Source organism: Platichthys flesus, chromosome 2 (assembly GCF_949316205.1).
Source record: "Platichthys flesus chromosome 2, fPlaFle2.1, whole genome shotgun sequence".
NCBI lineage: Eukaryota > Metazoa > Chordata > Actinopteri > Pleuronectiformes > Pleuronectidae > Platichthys > Platichthys flesus.
This window is the reverse complement of record NC_084946.1, coordinates 6770925-6787976: the sequence shown is the minus strand read 5'-3', so window position 1 is coordinate 6787976 and position 17052 is coordinate 6770925. Positions and strand designations below refer to the sequence as shown.

The following is a 17052-nucleotide window of genomic DNA, read 5'->3' as shown; positions in this document are numbered from 1 at the left end:
ATGTCTACCGTCCCAAAAACTCTGGAAAAAAACAACTCCCGCGATTTGTTGTGGTTCCTCTATGTCAGAAACGACTTGTATCTTGTGAAGGAGGGGCGCTCAAAACAGGTCAATCTGAGGAGGGTTGTTTTAGACAGGGTAACCAAAATATGTTACAGACATTTCATTAAGACCCCAAGGAACCATATCAACTTTGGCAAAATGGGCATACGATGGTTCCTTTAACAGAAGACATTCCTCCATCAATGGGGTTAGACTATACATCAGTTTTTTTTCATTCTTCTGATCTTTTCATATGTATTAAAAGAAGTACTTTAAAAACACACAAATGATGGTAGCAGGAATTTAATTGACAATTTCATTATTCGATAAGTCTTAATTCAGGCAGTGTGGCCTAGTAGGTAAAGTGTTCGTCCTCCAACATAGTGACCCGGGTTCGCAAACCCACTGTTTCGGGGGCGGTGTGGCCTAGTGGTTACAGTGGTGGCACTCCAACAAGAAGGTTGCCAGTTCAAACCCCACTCTCACCCATCTGCATGTGTGTAAATGGCAAGATACTGAACCCCTTAATGGCCCCTCATAAATGTTGATTGTGACAATTGTAAGTCGCTTTGGACAAAAGCGTTAGCCAAATGACATATAATGTAATTCATTTTTTTGTCCAAGGAGGTCGTGTTTACACCCCTGTCTGTTTGTTGGTTGGTTTGTTTCTAAGCAAGATTGCACAAAAACAACATCGGATTTCCACGATACTTGGTGGAATGATGTCACTTACAGAATACATCCACGTGGACGTTCACCTACATCCATTGGTGTCCCATAAAAGGTAAAAGGAGGAGGAGAGAAATGATTTCAGAAACTGTTGAAAGACAATGGAATCTTTAAAGACTCACCCATTAACAGTCAAAGAGACTTTCATCGTGTTCATGAAACTGTATGTGTTGATGCAGATTCCCTCCAAGCTCTGAGAGTTTCAAATGCACTTCTGAGGGAGAGGGCTAAGGATAGTGGCAGGTATGGAGGAGAGAGAGAGAGAAAGAGAGAGAGAGAGAGAGAGAGAGAGAGAGAGAGAGAGAGAGAGAGAGAGAGAGAGAGAGAGAGAGAGAGAGAAACTGCAATGTTGAGAGGGACTAAAGGTATGTGGTCTAAGCACAACCAAAGCTGGTGCCGGGCTTCTACATAAAATATGCAGGAAGAGGCCCCTTTGCATAAACACAAACACTCAGCAAATGAAGAACTGGCACAGAGCAGTTGCCTGCTGAGAGCCCTACCTGTCCTGGCCTCTTTTAATTAGACAAGAGCAGGCAGAACAAATGAACATCGGCACGGTCACACACGGCAGAACAAAAGAAGGGAGAAAAAAAAAGAGAAAATACTTCCTCAGTCCTCAGAAATGTCCTTAATAATGAGAACTGAACATTTTCAAACATGGTTTTCTTTCCTGGTTTGGTTGTCCTGTTTTACACCTTCATGGGAGGCTTCCACATTTAAAGAAACCTTGCTAATTGCTGTGCTTATAGAACTTTGTAGATTACAAATCAAAATCAGAGAAATCTAATGATCTGATATAAATATTAAGAAAACTACATGAAACTGAACCAGAGCAATAAGACTGTTTCATGAAACCATTTAATTACAACCTTAAACCCTAATTAAATTCTAAAATATTAAATTGAATTAATTTAACACTGTAGACTTTATTATGGGGGTTCCCATTAAATCATGTAAAGCTCATCGTTCTTTTATTCATCTATGCATATGCTTCTTTTCTACAAACATCCTGATGGAAATAGTAAAAAATAAAAGCTGTTTTTTAATCAGCAGGAAAACTGATTTATAATACAAACATCCACTGTCCATGTGTTTTCTCTCTCTTAAGTCCACACTTCCCTCCTTCCGTCTCAATCGCTTCATCTATCCATCTCTCCCTCGGTTTCTCTTTTTTGTTATTCAGAACAGGAATGCAGAAGCATGTGGTGTTAGGGGAAACTCCAGCAGAAAACTACCAAGCCATCACAGCTGGAAAAAAAAGACTCAAGGAGAATGGAAGCTGAGACTCTCCAAAAAATCAGCAGCGCAGAATCAGATGCTGAGTGACACATGCTGACGTGGCCAATAATTGTCCTTTTCATGTGAAACCCTCTCATATGGATCAGTTTGTATTTTGGAGAGGGGGGGTGGTAGGTGACAGTAGGTGAAGAGAGGGGGGAGAGGGAGGAATTGAGGGAGTAAGAGGGAGAGCAGGGGGAGCAAAAATAAGACCTCTGGAAAATAAACAGCGTGTTGGGTTTCAAAGGCGAAGGGGGACACAGACATTCCATTGTTGAAGCCAATTATCAGTGAAAAATAATAACAACAGATGGATCCAGAGTGGCCAACTTGTGCTGGAGCACCCTGGCGCTGGAGAACAGATGATGAAATGTGAGAGTGCTGTTGGAAGGCCTATTTTCTTTCTGAGGGGGGGCACAGTAACACAGTCTCACACAAACACACACACACACACACACACACACACACACACACACACACACACACACACACACACACACACACACACACACACACACACACACACACACACACACACACACACACACACACACACACACACACACACACACACACACACACACACACACACCAGATGTGAGCTTCCACAAGGATAGTTTAATATGTGCTCTCTGGCCACCACTTGTGCTGCGCGCCTTTGGCATACCAGACAATGGCCAACACCTCCATGTGTTCAAAGGGGACGTCTGAAGTCAGATGATACATATGGCTCCTGAGTTGCCATGTGATAAATTCAAATCTGCATGTTCCTTTTTTTGTTCCAACAAAGCGGGGTCATTTTGATGGCAAACATATGCTAGTACGCTGTAAGTACTTTAGTGCTATGACAACATCTCAAGGTGTAAAGGTAAGAATTAAGATACATATGATATTTTCTCTTTTTCTCTTTGCCTATTTGATTCAAATCAGCATAATTCCCAGAGAGACCTGATGTGATGTTTCTATCTGATGGTTTTTCCAGCGTGCTTACCCCATTCACAGACATACAGCGCGGCAGAGACAGCCGTCTTTGACTCTGGCTTCATTCATAGATCCCTAATATCAGACACAGATTGACAGGCAGCTGAGGGGGCCGCATCCTTAAAACAAAACCAATCCTCTGTGTGCCTTGTCAAGGCCGGGAGATGACTGCAGATAGCAGTACAAAAGATCTGACCTTCCTTTTTTCAACAAAAAGAGAAGTTTTCGTTTCATTAACTCCAGACTAAAGCGTAATTATCTCCCTACAGACCTTAATCACCAACAGACGGATAATAGAACAAAAACCAGTTTCTTCTTCAGTCATTAAAGGTTTTTTTCATGTTGTTGTCCTTTTTTCTGTCTTCCACACTTTAGATGTGTCCACCAAATAATGCAAAGGAATCACGGGAGCACGAGTAAAGTCTCATTTTGAAACTATGTCAGCTGCAGGGGGCTTTCAGACGTGAATTAAAGTCCAAACATTTTCATGAAATTTCTCAGAGGGGCTGTATATAAGAACGCAATCGTCCGAGTCAGTCTCTCCGGACATCTTCAGGACACTTTTTCTGTCAGCCTTCTAGTAAAATGCCTTGAGAATGTTTGAGTGAACCGAAGTGAGAATACAGCAAGAAAATGTTGGTAGAATTCACAGCAAGTGAGCGTGTGGATGACGTATCTAAATACAGGACAGTCAAGAAACTGGAAGAAGACAAATACCTCAGATTGAACTAGAAATACAGAGCAACCTTGAACTTTGAACTTTGACCACCAGCATCTAATCAGTTCAATGCGAATTCCCTCAAAGCCTTTCTGAAATATTGTGTTCACAAGAATGGGACAGACAGAGGAATGGACAGAGGGACATCCTTTGCTTCTGGCCACTGGCTATCGCCGGGGCAGAGGCAAAAGACATGCAATAGACATGAAGAACACAGACTTAGATGTCAATTTAGAAAGACAGCAACATTTTATGACCTGATGTGATGTTTCTATTATTTATTATAAAAATTTAATAGGTTTTGACGGTAAGGGCCAACGCTGGCATGGATGTTATGTAAACAGAAACTTGATTTCTGCAATGGAAGTTATACGTCAAGTTCTGGCTCCTGCTGCTCTGCCCAGTTACCACCACATACCTGAATACTCCACAAATGTTTTTGTTGTTGTGAACCAGATATCTCCTGATTTTTTCTTCAAACTCTGCTAAAAGTCAAGACCCAATTGGATTGGATTCAATGTATTGTCAATACACAGAGTACAATTACAGTTGAATTACAATAAAAATGTTGGAATTCTCCAACCAATGGAAGGCGGAGTTGAGATGGTGGAGGGTAACGCAACCAGCACACACATTTAATGGAAGTGGTAAATAACTAAGATTGAACACGCTTTAAAATAATATCACGTAAAAAAAAATTACAATACAATGTTAGTTCTATATAATCTAAATGCTTGGAGGTGCTTGTGATACTACACCCCAAATGATAAACCCCTGGGGAATTGTACAGTCAGATTTTCTATGGGGGGAAGGAAAAAAAGGACACTTTTGCCTGGATTTAATTAGCTTACAAGAAATAATTGCCATTAGCAAAACTCGTCAAATGGGGTTGAGGCATTTTGCAGTGGAAAAAAAGAAGTCATATTTTTGGATGATAAGGAGACAAAGCATTTTCAAACAGGAACTGGCGGGCCATCAGCCGTTTTAGTGCGCTGACACTGAGGTCGAGTTAATTAGACTATTGTCATTTTAATCAGGACAGCTCGGCGGCCATCACTTCCTGCAAGAGCCAGTGGACTTTAAACGGCTGAGGGGTTTTGTGTGTGTGTGTGTGTGTGTGTGTGTGTGTGTGTGTTTGTGTGTGTGTGTGTGTGTGTGTGTGTGTGTGTGTGTGTGTGTAATTGTGTGTGTGTGTGTGTGTGTGTGTGTGTGTGTGTGTGTGTGTTTGTGTGTGTGTACTGTACATGTGTGTTGGGCCTGAGGTGTCACCCAGCTATGGATTATGGAGTATAGTCTGGTTCTCTCACATGCTTAGAACATTAATGAGCTGGAGACACACCAAGGAAACAAAGAAGCCTGGAGGATCACCAGGGGAAACTACTCGCCTCTGCTCTACTCATGTCTCTGTTCATTTGAAAATAATTTAAATATCAAATATTTGAAATAATTTGCCTCTCCCTGGCTATCAGATTTTGAATAGAGAGTCTTTCATGTCTTCGTTATTATGTTCTTCACTGGCATTAGCATTTAAAACATAATTAATGTAGCCATATTTTCTTGGTGCTTACCATTATGTTACAATTATGGTTTATTTTTTTCCGGATTTCCATATTTTATGAATACAATGGGAAGATCGTAATAACACACCAGAGAATGACAAATGATAAATCAAATCTTTGCTGAATATCATTAATCTGAAGAGTTTTTAATCAAATCTGACAAAGGGCTGGATTTAACCTGCTCTACACTCTCTAAATGAAATTCACTTTATGCCACCTCTACTGAAAAAAATTATGTTAAGATGGAAAAGCCACCACAGCCTCATTTGAGTTTGACCAGAAGCCTTCAGAGAGAGACTTGGGACGAGGAGCTGCAAAGAGGTGTCAGTAGAGCTCTGCCAATCAGCAGGGGCCTTGAAGGGAGCAGGCTTACTAACTTATTAACATCAAAACATCTTTGTAATGTTTCCCCTGGCCATAGTGCAGGTCGTTCGTGAACAAGGTGACAGAGGTAACCTGCAGAAGAATGCTGGTGAACTTCCCCCCACGTGACTTCAGCGTCAGCCCCGGGGCAGGACTGGCCAATGACACGAGCCACCTGTCTTAGTACAAAGTTGACCACTGTAATATTTCATATTCACAGACCTCAAGGGAAAGTGCAGTATTGAAAGAGGCTGGAACCAAGCTCATCGACTCCATGGCATTTTTTTTAACTATTTCTGTTTTTGATGATATTAATAGTTCAATAAGTTCATCATTTTTAACATTAAAATTTTACAGGGGGTTAATATTAATCTGATCAGAAATTATCGTCCTTCAATAATTCAATATACACATTAATAATTCAACAAAAATAATGTACAGCACAGTCGAGGGCAGAAAACCAGAGACATGTAAGTAAAAGTAAAAAATGGAGCTGAAAAACTGCATTTTAGCAGATAGTATAAATAGAGCATGAGCAAATTCTAAAATGCCAGTAACCAACTTCAAATTGACTGTAACTTATTTGTAAGGAAAGCTAACAAGCTAAAGTCTGTGTTCCCATGTTACAGCATAACTGTTAGAATATATCGCTGCTTGTAAATTCAAATAGCCCCTAATGCATAGAGATATCTTTTTGAGAAATTACGTTAATAGAGCCTTCCAAGATTTTTCAGATTCTGTTTTGTAATTTATATTATTAATTGCCTTTGCATTTTACATTGAAAGACAACCTAATATGCCTACTGCTGATCAGAAACACAATGCCATGTTAAAGACTAGAGGATTATAGCAAAATACTTGTTTCCCCTTAAAGGGATAGTTCACAGAAAAATGAAATGCACTCATTATCTGTGCACCCCAATGCTGATGGAGGGGTGAGTGAAGTGTTTGAGTCCACAAAACAGTTCTGGATTCTGGAGTTCTGTACACACTTACAAACCGGAAAGCTGCAATCATTGCCACCTACGGTAGCAGACTTTTAGGATTAAAACATATGAAGTTTTTCATACAGTTTTTTGTCATGTGAAAGAACCATCATCAATTCCTTCGGAAAATCTCCTCTCATGAGTTCACTGAATGTCTAAAAGCATCTCAAGTGTTAGACTTGTTCTACAAATGATGTCTTATATTGGGTCACAGCGTTACCTGCATGTGAGTGCATCTCAGCGGCTATTTCGTTTAATTTTCCTTTTTCTGGGGCTGGTGTCTAAGCTCTGCCTGATTGAAAATCCAACCAATTTCCATGTGCACTTTCATAACAGATGAAAAGACATATTTCATCACGATGTATAGTCGAGACTGATAAACTATTAATCACACCGCTGGTCAATGACACCAGCTAAATTTAAACACAACCTCCAACCTTCCCAATTTCCTTAAATTATTAATTACCGGGGAGGCTGTTGTAGCAGAGCATATAGAATTAAACATTTTTAAAATTTCACCTAATTACAGGATGTGTCAATGCTGGCACAGATGTCACAGCTTGGACGGGCAATCCTTCACTATGTTTAACCCTGTCAGACAGTGGTGGAGCCTTTTCCTGCCCCCACTGTCCCTCTTCTGAGACTGTCTGCTCAGTGTTTGACCTATAGAGAACGAGGAGGCGAGAGAGTGATGGAAAAGACATGATTATTTGATGTTGTATATTTCTATACTTATTAATAACCCCAAAAGTACATTGTTAACACTCTCGCCTAAGGGCACTTGCGGGATGCATGTTCACATCGCTACGTCTGGTAGTGGACTTTTAGGCTAAAAACCTGGTGTACATGACACCGTTTCAAGTAGATTATGAATGTTGGGGCTTGTGGACACTTGGATGACACCAGACGGGCAGTATGGAGGAATGTTATGTTTTCTCTGTTGTTTTACTACATCTGAAGAATGAGTCACCTTGACTGCAGCTATGTTTACCCCTGAGACTCCTGAAGTGTTTTGTGGACTCAAACACTTCACCCACCCCTCCATCGTCAAAGTTGTGAGTAGATTAGTTAGTTTAACAAGAGAAACAGAGCAGTACCAAAGAAAATCATGGAGGGGCAGTGTAGTCAATAGTTCAAGTGAGACGACCATAAGACTCAAACAAGAAATTTCAACAAAGAGGAATCTTTTGAATAGAGACATTGCAAGTTGAAGAAACTACATGGTTCTATATGATGGTACTTCATCTGGGCACAGTGCAGAGTGGATAACTCAGGACTCTTTCCTGTAGCAGATGCGTTGCTTAACAACCATGCCATCTTTGTTTATACTTAAAGGCAGAATAAATTAGCCTTGAATTCTTCGGCACTGCACTCCAGCAGTGCCGAACTTTCTGTTGGTGACACAATTTCATCTGCATGTTTACCTACGTTGAATAATGTATTCTTATTCAGGTTAAGTACATGCACTTAACCTAGTGCATGTACCAGGAAGTACATGCACTGGGTTTTCTGATCAATCTCTTATGGTTTTGTTTCTCCGGAGCCAATGAGTGCAATTACAATATCTTACACATAGGCTGCTTGAAGATATTGAGCGTTTTGTGTGGCAAAAGTTGCTGCTTGTTAGAAGGAGAAGTTATTTGTCAGGAAGTAGTCAGTTTGCCAAGCTTGTGACAGATGTTAGATTATTTTAACAAGAAGTTTCTCCAGAAGCAAATACTCTGCGTTTGTTGTCTTGTTTCTCCTTTAATGTGATTGGTTGAAAAATAAAAGAAAAAAACGGTCATGTCTTTCAGTTCAGTTCTGAAATGCTTACATTTTCCATTTTTGCAGAAGCTCTGCGCCACCAAAAAAGCCACATGCTGCACTACCTTTTCAATGGTGGCCAAATAATGAGCGCCTTGCAAAATCTTCACTTTGCTTTTAGTTTAAAATATGCAGCTGAAACTAAGAAGAAACAAACATCTGAAACTTTTCTTAAGTTAAGAAAAACTAAGGAATGGAAATTATTGTGTTTTCAGTGTCAAGTCAAAAGTCAAATGGGTGCTCTGGGGGTGCTTATAGTGCAGATTCAGCTGTGTGGTGGAAGGAGACAGCACATAACCAGACACTTCCAGGCTGAAAAAGGATTTCTTTATATGACTATCTTAGTGCTTATATCCTCAAGGTAATCGACGTAATGCTACATACTTTCACAGCTTTTTTATTTACTGATGCAGTGCCGTTTCTAAACCTGTCTGTTTGAAATTGGCTGCTTGCTTTACCTGTGGTAATACTGGTTCCAGCTTTTAGGCTGAAACTTTAAAAGGGACCTATTATATATTATATTATATGGTAATTGAGCTATAATGAGTAAAGGCCGACTACTTGGCTCAGTCCGCAGAAACGTGAAGCTGCTGCAAAAAGAGCTGTTCTCCTTTGTTTCATAGAACTGCTCTTCCTTGGCAACAACAATAAACATGCCATTTGTGAGGCATATAAGATGAACGGTTCTCGAGATACGTGAGTCACAGACCGACAGAGATTTCTGGAAGCTGTAGATGGATGACATAGGAAGCTGGTTTTGTTTTGGGATGTAAAGACAAATCTTATCAAACAGGTACTGATGCATTATGCACAATCGTATACATTCAAAGTAACGTCGTAAATTAGTTTTTAAGAACTACCACACAAAGTTTGTGCAATGATCAGAGATTATTTTCCTTTATCTGACAGACAAAGGTCTTGTTTGTGATTTCCAGATCCTCCATTCAGTATTAATCGCTCTCTTCCTCATATCGTCCATGGCTCACAGCAGCAAACAGAGTTGTATGCAAATACTAAAAGCCATAATGCATTATATTGTTTGGTGTTCACATTTGAATATTTAAATTGTCCGTTTTAGATCTAGATGTCCCCATGTCAATTTCCATATACAGTACAAGCTGAATGCAGCCTGCCGAGCTTGCCCCTGTAGCAGCAGGTTGAAGACTTTGGACAATGTATTTGTTTAACATGCTGTCAAATTCATGACTGAGTTCTTGCTGCACACATAGTTGTTAGAAAAAAAAAACTAAGCTACTGACCCTAATGTATGACTGCTGTGCGTGGCCTGTGTCAGAACCAAAGAGCTGGATATGTGAATCACCCACGTCCGTGCCACTTAAACAAATTGGCAAAGCTGATAAGCCGTATTTACATAGCAGCGAAGCCGGGCGTGATTACTATCAGAAAAAAAACTTCCCCCACGCTTTAATGGAAAGTTGGGATATAACTTAGTGTGGGTTACAGCTGCCCTCAGGAAAATAGCTCAATTACACCTGTGAATACAAACACTCATGTGGCTGTCGGAGCGGTAAACAGATGTGGGGTGACACTGTGACAGTCTATAGTACGTGATCAGTCAAGCAGCTGCTGCGGCGCCTTCATTTATTCACTTGTTCTGATGATGGATTCAAACCACTACAACCCCACTCCCCTACCGTCCCCCCCCACAGCTTAACGTGAAGGTACACTATTTGCTTACAGGGCAGTGGCAATAGGCAGATTAAGCTGCTGACAATATCAATAACAGGTACCCTGTATTAAGTTAACGTCTGCTGCTTCTCTAACTGTCAAACGCAACGATCAGTTTGCATGAAGTGGACATCATGGATAAACTCAGAGGGAATTTTATTCTCTGTGTGCATGCTTGAGAACATTGTGTTACCAACTTTTTTTTCAGACGGAAAAAAAATATTCTGAATGATGTCATATGATGTTATTTTGTCTTCCCAAACTCTGCAATTGTACTCACGTGGCATATTGAAAAGGACATCCCCCTTTGGCTATTGTCTCTTTGGGAGCCTACCTGTCACCCAGCTGATATGACACTCTTTGAATGCAACATGCACTTGTGATCAGAGCTGTAGCGAGCACCCCACATGACAAAGTGACTGCGAGTGTCAAAGCAGCCTACAAACAGGCCTGTCCTCTCGCAGACAGGAAGCTGGGAGCAGCAAAGGCGCTGCCTTGTCTCATCTGCCAGCCGCGCTCGCTGCCTCCCTGCCTCATCATAGCAACAACGTCTGATGGTGTGCACAACTCCAAGCCGGACGGCTGTTTTGATTTCAGCCTGTGTGACACATCTGTTGCATGTCATGTTGTGTTGTGCCTGTCTGCGAGCTGAGCGTGACCGGGTCAAGGGTGCTTCTCATCTCCTTTGTGCATGTTTACAGGGCTTGCACTTACAAACAGGCCCGGCATGGTACGCATGGTGTTGAAGGTCTGGAGGCCTTGCGTGCACCTGTGCAGCTGCTGTCACAAGCCATCAATCCTCATTGCCTGCTAGGATGTGTAGGCTCTCGACTGAGAGTGCTCTTTTTTAAAAGATGCATTATCTGCTAATAAACCTGGTATGAAATCTTAAGTAAAAGTCAAGAGTAATTGCAGTGTTGATTCTGTCTAATATAAAAAGAAAAAGGTATGGATCTTGGTCACTTTATCAACCTCTAAGAATTCCCTATCGTTGCACACTGCCTCCTGAAAATCAATTATTTCCCTCCCATGGCTAATTGAGATAATTTGCTACAGTTGTAAATCAAATCTCCATCACGGCCGCATTCTTACAACTTGCTCTTTATGGGCTTTTAAAAGTACTTTGCTAGAGCATCTCACAAAACTACAAAAATCAAAGATATTCTTCTATATGCAAGACCTCCACTGTCAGCTTAATCACATGAGCGATGACCATGGCTAACTGGATCTATCCAATCCACCCATCTATGAAGTACACATGCTATATCAGCGAAAATCAAACGACATTGTTTCATTCACTGGCAAGCCCAGCACTAAAGAGCCAGAAAGGTATTTATTAATGGGGTGTTACAGTAGCCTAGAAGCACTGTGCTTCATTACTATGTCCTTGTATTTTCAATCAATATTCAGAAGTGCCTTGTAATTACACGTTTAAGATAGATTTACATTCAAAGTGTGGCCATAGATTGCAATGAAAAGTTCAGTCTGATATTTTTACGTATTCTGCTGTGAGTCGTATTGATTTCAAAGTTATGTAAGTATGCTAGATAGGATGGCACAGGCGTATCTTCATTGCATAGCTATGATGACAAAACGTGTATAACTACAACTGCTTTTAATTTAAAAAAGTTCTATATTGCTTAATGTTGTATTAGCTTCAAAATAATATCTACACATTCACAACATTTACTGTTTGCGCTTTTTAGATAAAAAAAAAATTGTTTTTCATATTGGATTTAAATTTGTCTTTGTGTATCTTTGAAAAAATATTGTCTGTTCAAATATGGTATGTACTGCTAAAAAATATACCAAACCATAGCATGTTAAACATTTTTCAGGGGGAATGTAAAAGCAATTTCAAAAGCATTAAAAAACAGCCAAAACAGCCCAGGAGAGGAAAGGGTTAACATACATTTAACATAAAAGTACAAAATAACTGAGAAAAAAAGGCCTTTTTCTACATCCTGTGTTGAGTATCAAACCCAAGCCCTTTATGGAAATACAGTTCATTCTGAAGAGGGTGGGGAAAAATCTGAGATGGCTCATTTACATTGTCAAACGACAAAACACTCACGCTTACTATGCAAAAACACCAAACGTGGAAATGATATGCATCACTCCTCACCACCAAGTCAGTGCAAAAATCTGGTTGGATGGCAACCAACATGATCGAACACCGTAACCGCCATCACGACCGGCCTCGTCAGACCACAAGACAACACGTAGGAGCGCTGGCACGGCGGGGAGGCACGACTCCACTACGTGGCTCTAATATATTCAAAGAGGGATCATTTACTTAAGGCTTGGATCCAAGGATCAGCCTGGCCTTCATTAGCCTCAATCTGACACGGATGTGAACAACATGTTGGCTTGCCACATGAACGCTGCCCCTCCTCCCTCCAAACCCAAAACACCCCAGACTCCGCTGCCTTCTCTGAGACCTGCACAACAAATTCCTGTGGAAATGTATCACAGGTTGTTAGCGTTCCAGAGAGAATTTACACGGGTGTACACTTAGGCCTTAATTAGAGACACTATTTGATCATTCAGCAGCTGGGCTTTATTAAAAATGCGGGTTCACATCACCCTACAGTCACCCCGGTTCAGTGTGAAAGGGTCTATTAAACCAGAATATGAACATTCATCATTTGGTAGGTAGGGTCCATGTACGGATTTCCGTGCTCCAGCAAAGAGGGATGTTTTTCCACTTATTGTGTTTCATTTTAAAAATAAGTATTGCCATCGTTTCTAATCAGAGCTTTGATGAGGGTCTAAAAGATTTTATTAAAGCTATTTCTACGCTGATATATGATGTTTTCATCAGCAATATCCATTTAACATGAAACACAACATTATGAGCCTTTGCAGAAATACTGTACACGGAAAGCCAACACCTAAACGCAGAACCAGAACAACATCAACTTGTAAAGAACTGAAGAGATGTTAACTTCATCTGACCAAGGTCAATGGGGACCATAAAACAAACAGCGGATTTAAGGTGAAGTCTTCCCTGTTTGAAGGTTAGCCATGTTTTGTGTTTACACTACACTGCAGGCTTTGAAATTGTTTTGCAGTGTGGAGTCTGCCCGCGGTCATTGTTTGTTTTTGACATGTTTATACACCACACAAGGAGTAATGACTTCTAGGATAGTCAGGGGGTGCCGACATGGTCGGGAGCACTATCTACAAGCTCTCTTTGCTTTTCAGGTTCACTCTCGACGGTCAACGGGCGAGAGGAGTCGCACTGTCGGGGCGGCGTTGCTGTAGCCAAGTTAGACCCAAGTAAATAAGCAACAGCATCAAAAGGAGAAAATCTGACACTATGTTAAACCTTCTCATCGTCTAGTGGCATTCAACAGCCTTTTTTATAAAAAACATTAAAAAGAGTCCATAAGTTATGAGAAAAATGAAGAGTTTGATGTAAAGCTAATACATGAGTGCTGCATCCGTGTTGCCGCTGTTAAAACTGTCCTGCATGAGAACTACTTACTTTGATCTGTGGCTCCACGGGATGTCACTACTGGAGTCTCCTGGCTGGAGCGGCAGGCTGCAGACAGGAGGGGAGGAGAGAAGAAGAAGAGGAGGAGAGGTGTTAGGAAGGAAAGTAAGGGGGCGGGGGTGATGGAACGATTACAAAAAAAAACAACAGAAACAGTGGAAATTATTTGAAACTTGAAGGTGACACAAATTAACCATTTTCCATGGTCACCTTTGTCACCTCAGATTGTTTTTGTGTATTGGTTGTCAGGTTGTAATAGTATAAGGACGCAAGACAGATCCTCCTTTTCCTCACACCACTACTTAAAAATATTGGAGGATATATATTTAGCCCCTCTAACAGAACTCCCTCGATTAAAACACATTATCACAAATTCACACAAAAAAAAAAATAACTGAGAACAAATTAATTTGAGCATTGCTTTAATTGCATTAAAACACTGCTCCTCCCTAACCTTAGATCAAGTACTTTTTAATTACTGGCTTCTGAAGACTGAATCCCCACAGTGTTGATGGAAAAATAAAAATAGGGTAAGCGTAACAGCACATTTTTATTTTTTCAGTATAAATTAAGCTGCACCAGAAATGGCTTGTTCTGGGTATTGAAACTGCCCATTACAGATCGCTATACATAAGCACTGGCAGCTGAGCTCTGTCGTTCAGTCCCACTGCCCCATGGCCTCTTTACCTCAACTCCTTCCCTCCATTTGCACACACAGAGGGAAGAAACGGTAAAATGTGTTTCCTGACAGGGAGGAGAGGTGGAAAAAGCCCATCCTGCCCCAAGAATCACCACCGCCCCACCAGACCCGCCGCCACTGGCCTTTCTGCAGAGGCAGCAAAAGTTCCCCGAGAGGGGAGCGTCTGCCAACTCAAACAGGGCTCATTCTCCTCTCTGTGGGCCGCCGGCCGCCCATGTGGGCCTGCGCTGGGCTTCCTGAGGGCTCGCTGCAGCTGGAGCACTTTGAATAAAGGTAACAGCAATGTCACCGCTACTGTAAACTTGCTAGGCTGCTCCTGTCAGCAGGACGTTCCCAATCAAAGCAGAAACAACCCCACCTAAAACACAGCGCATTGTTTTTTCCACTAGCCCCAAAGTCCAAACTTCCCACGAATCACAAAGAGAGCGCACAGGCGAGAGGGCAACCGCTGTTCCCTGATCTTGCCAAACAAAATGCCAGGAGACCGGGAGTGACATTCAGCACTGAGGTTTAAAAATACGAGCAATTTGAAAATGATTAGAGTCTTAGTTTATTGTTGAGCGCCTGACACAAGAGAGGAAACCAGAACAATCAACCCAACTGACTTTTTTTTCCAGCTGAATTTAGAAACACTAATTAGTTTTACTCTCATAAAGCCAACCTGAGAACGACCAATTATAAAGTGAAAATGAGACGTGCAGTGGAAACAAGAGCTTGTCATTTACACTTTTTACGTCCCATATTCACAGCTTTACTGTGATGACTCTCACACTCAGCACAGATGATTGGCACACCGCCTTCTCAACTTGATGTCACGTTCAAATTCTGACCAGTTAATGGCATTATATATCAAATAGCCCCTTTGCTTGGTTTAAAGAAAACGATTACAGATCTGTACGACCACATCAAACCCAGGCTGAGCAGCTTGGGCATGCAGATGTCTAAAGCACCCGGCTGGGGAGAGGATTCAGCCCACCAGGCTGACCACAGCACCAGCTGGTTTCAGCTGCCTATACCCCCTCACAGGTGCCTGGTTTCTATGAATTTCCTCTTTTGAGAGTACTAGAATAATTATTTTGCGTGTGTAATTGTTTCTTCCAAACAGCATGTTATTCTAAACTTTCATGTAGATATGTTTCACTCACAAGCTGATATGTTATATCTCACTTTAAAAATTGAGGTAAAACTTGTGAAAATAACCTGCAGGAATTTCTCTGCTATTCCCAAAGCACACAGTGGCAAGTGTTTCATCACTGTCGACCTGAAGACGGATGAGCTGTCAGTAGCTTCCCCTGACCAGGATCCAGCTCCTGGGCTGAGAAGTAGCTAAAAAAGGCCGGAGCAGCTCTATCCAGACCTGCGCCTTTTTACTGGGAGTAATTCTCAGATGCCAGGTCGCTGCCAACGTCCTTGCAGCCAATGGCAGAGAGGCCAGTAAGTTCACATTAACTGCCGAGTGTAACTGCGCTGAACATCTGCTCATGAATGAGAGCGCTGCCCACTAACTCAGCGAGTTGCAGCCCACTGATGAAAAATTCAATGCTCTCCTCGCTGGCACGCTTGTTTTGCACTATTCTCCTGAGCCCTCAGAATTATATTAAGATAATTTCAACTCGGCCTGGTGTATCTGAGAGAACAGCTGGCGCTGAAAAGAGATCTGCCCGCTCGCAGAGAGCTCGGGGACTTCACACAAGATCTGCCTTCTCCTACACCATTTGTCCTTGAAGGGAAAAAATATCAGTGTTAAGCACCCAGGTAATAATAAGAAAGCAGAAGCTACATTTAGCTGATTACACCACCCATGTGTTGTGCAGCGGACGGAGCATAACCGATGAAGATGTGAATCGATATGGAGTGGAGAGAAAAGACAGAGGGCAGCAGTTGTGACAATAAGTAGCTCCCTCAGGAGACCTATTCACTACACCTCTCCTTTGTTTGACTTGTTTATCTCATTAGATTGTTAACAAGGAAGGACCTGCCCCCAACCCCACAATATGGAATCACTCTAATCAGAAACAGAAGCCGTCTGTTCGGGGGGGCTGCATCAAAGACTTTGGAAAGTATGAGTGCAGTCCCACAATTCTGCCCTTGAATTGTTGCAATTACGTGCCTCATAAGTTTATGATATCACCAGAGAGCAAACATGGAGCCAAGGAAAGACATTCACCAGAATAAAATGTCTGAAAACCAGTAACTACGTGTTTACAGTGACATGTTGAGTCTTTCCTGTTGAGATGATGAAATAGTTTAAAATGTTAAAATTAAGGAAGTGAAGACTCCTACCAAACACCAAGAATAAAACATTACCACACTCTGTAATTTCACTTCTGTCTTTCTGTGAAATACAGTTAACAGATTTCTATTTGTCAGTACAGTGATTTTGCCAAACATTATCTCATTGTTTGTTTCACGGTTTCTTCTTGCCTTTTAAACAAAGCACTATATAATGTGGAAATCATGGCAAAAGCACAAAGAAAAAGAGGGGATGTGTGAATATAATATTGTCAATGAAAACTGAGAGGATGTCGGCAGAGAAGCTCATTTAGCTGGTGACAAATGACGGCACTTTGTCTTCCTGACAAGATCCCTCCTTCATCAAATGTCCAACTTCACATGGAAATAGGAAATCACACATTATCACACTGACAAACAATTACAACCATATCATTAGCGGCAACCCTGGGTACGAAGCCATTAGCAAA

At 41.4% G+C, this 17052-nt stretch overlaps 1 protein-coding gene across 7 annotated transcripts in view; it reads right to left on the bottom strand.

Moving 5' to 3' along the window:
- foxp1b (forkhead box P1b) overlaps window positions 1–17052 on the bottom strand; it is a 151841-nt gene that overhangs the window by 103526 nt on the left and 31263 nt on the right. For all 7 annotated transcript variants that reach the window (XM_062395247.1, XM_062395229.1, XM_062395237.1 and 4 more), the window contains one exon: window positions 13642–13698. The gene's annotated coding sequence lies outside the window, so the exon portion shown is untranslated. The remainder of the gene's footprint in view (window positions 1–13641; window positions 13699–17052) is intronic.